Below are 2,886 nucleotides of genomic sequence, written 5' to 3'. Positions count from 1 at the left end.
CCAGCTGGTCAAGGCCCAAGCCCGCAGCAAGACGGCTGCTGACAAACATCGTGCTTCGCCTCCCCACTACAGGGTCGGCGACTACGTATGGCTATCCGCGCGGAATGTTGCACTCCGTCAACCCTGTAGGACCCTAGGTCCCCGGTTTCTCGGTCCCTTCCGCGTCGTCCGGCGTATCAACGAGGTCGCCGTGTCCCTTGCTCTTCCTCCTTCCATGCGTATCCCCAACACGTTCCACGTGTCTCTCCTCAAACCCTGTGTGCGTAACCGCTATTCTGTGGCCCTTCGTCCTCCTGCCCCTGTCCTTGTCCGCGGCCACGAGGAGCACGTCGTCCGCCGCGTGCTCGACTCCCGTTGGCACCGCGGCTCCCTGCAGTATCTGATCGACTGGCGAGGGTACGGTCCGGAGGAGCGGTCCTGGATACCTGCCCGTGCTGTGCACGCGCCTCTCTGTGTCTCCCGATTCCATGCCCGCTTCCCTCTCCGTCCCGGTCCTTCGCGCCCGGAGCGCGCTCCTGGGAGGGGGGGTTGTGTCGTACCTACCCGGCCGGCTGGGGTCCCTCGGCGTCCTTCGCGCCCGTCCTCCTCGTGTGTTGCCGTGCGTGCGGCGCGCACACGAGGGGGCGTGTGTATCGGGCAGGCACGCCTTCCTGCCACTGTCAGTCCTGATCGGGCTGCCGCTACATGTCAGCGGCGATCGAAGAGACGATCCGCCGCTACATGCTCGCGGCGCCCGACCAGTACCTCTTCTGCCTGTGCGGCGCCGCCGCGTCGCTCGCGGCGGCAGCACAGGCAGAGAGGAGATTGTGGTTAGCCGCCGCGGACATGTCGGCGGCGATCGAGTGTTCGATCGCCGCTGCCTGTCCACGGTTGCTGTCTCTTCCTCCCCTGCCTGTGTGGCGCTTCCGCGTCTTTCGCGGAGGTACCACAGGCAGTAGGGTTTGTTTTGGTTCGTTGTCATCGCGACGGCGCTTCTCTTGCGCCGGTCGCGATGACGTCATCGTACCTGCTTTCCCGCCATTGGTCCTATTTAAACTTCCTGGTCCTGTGTTTCCTTGCCCGTTCAACGAGTCCAAATCATTGTTCTCGGGGTGTTTGTTTCGCTTGTGCCTTTTGATTGCTATTCTTGTGTACCAGACCTTGGCTATTGTTCCTTGACTACGATCCTGCGCTGCCCGTCCCGACCTTGGCTATTGTTCTTTGACTACGATCCTGCGCTGCCCGTCCCGACCTTGGCTATTGTTGTTTGACTTCGCTCCTGTGCTGCCTGCCTCGATCCCGGCTTGTTTATTGGATTTGCTCGCCATTTCTGCATTGTGGGTCCATCACCTGCGGTGCCTGATTCCGTAACACATACACTGCCCATACACACACACACACCAGCTTATAAACACACAAATATACACATATACCCATCTTTTACTTTTCTCATCTTCCATCATCTTCTATCTTCCATCATCCATTCTGTCATGGGAGTGCAAGGTCTGTCACTCTAGGCCTCTGCTTTAGTGCTCCATCATCACTATGCGGCGGCTATTGATGCAGAACGTTGGGGCGATGTCATATCCCGGTGCTCTGCATCATTTGCCGGCGCATATTAGGGAGCACAGAAGCCAAGACCTGAAGTGGCAGACCTTACGCTCCCATGACAGGATAGAAGATGTTGGATGATGAGTGTTTTGAATCTCCCCAGCCAGGTCTGCTCATCGGACACCTCCATTCCAGACCAACACTGATGGTGCCTGAGTGCACACTGCCCAAGGGGGCGCCCAATGAGCACGGTGGGTTGGGGAGATCATAATCATGCAGCAGCCTCGGCACACGCCTGAAGACCGACCCAGGGAGGCAGCCTCTCTGCTCACCCCCTCCCCTATAGATACACTACTGTTTTTTTAGGGGCTTCGTGCTGAATCACATTGCTGGCAGCAATGTGATTCACCATGGGGCCCCTAAAACGCTGATCCGTGATCTCCCCAACCAGTCCCGAAGGCGAGTGCCTCTCTTGCCTCACCCTTTCTACTGCCCTGCTGCTGACAATATTAAAGTAGCCAGAGATCCCAAACCCATAAGAGTGGCCACTAGAGGTTGCCTGTGGAAATAGCACCACAACCAGAATAAAAAATCCTGGAAACCAAGATGGAACTGTGTCCCTTACGAAAAAATTACTGCAGTTTTTCTGAAGTAATACTGCTGTTTTTTGGACATGAAAAAACTGCAATACTGCACTTTTACTGCAGTATTACTGCACATTTACTGCAGTTGTACTGCATTTGTACTTCACTGTACTGCAGTTGTACTGCAGTTATTTTTGTACGGAAGTACAAATGCAATAAAGCTGCAGTACATTGAAGTACAACTGTAGGTTTGCAATATAAAAAAAAAAGTGCAGTAAATGTGCAGTAATACTGCACTAAAAGAGCAGTATTGCAGTTTTTTCATGTCCAAAAAACAGCAGTATTACTTCAGAAAAACTGAACTAATTTTTCGTAAGGGTAAATAAACTGTTGCTTGAACTAATAGATAAACAATTTTTATTCATAGAAACATCTTGACTGTAGAAAAATACAATTGGACAATTTAGTCTATTTATTTATTCCATAGACAGTGAGGGTTTATCCATTAGGTACACTAGGTATGTGTCTAAGGGCTCCTGAGCTCTAGGTGCACCAATGCTCTAATGTATAATCTGACCAAATCATTCTGCCACTGCGCAGAATGCTGGTGCTCAGAATTACAAGTGGGGAAGCTCTCACTACATGAAAGCAATAGAGGTGCCATGTGCTTGAGAGGTAAGGAGATTTTGTATTTATGCATGTATGTATGTTTATAAGTACGTGTGTGTATCATGTGTGTGTTCGATTGCATGTCTAGGAAGTGTGGAGGATC

Source organism: Sceloporus occidentalis, unplaced genomic scaffold, assembly GCF_023333645.1.
Source record: "Sceloporus occidentalis isolate IW3139 unplaced genomic scaffold, rSceOcc1.0.p SCAF_99, whole genome shotgun sequence".
NCBI classification, from domain to species: Eukaryota; Metazoa; Chordata; class Lepidosauria; order Squamata; family Phrynosomatidae; genus Sceloporus; species Sceloporus occidentalis.
The sequence above is the reverse complement of the archived record's forward strand: the minus strand, read 5'-3'. Positions refer to the sequence as shown.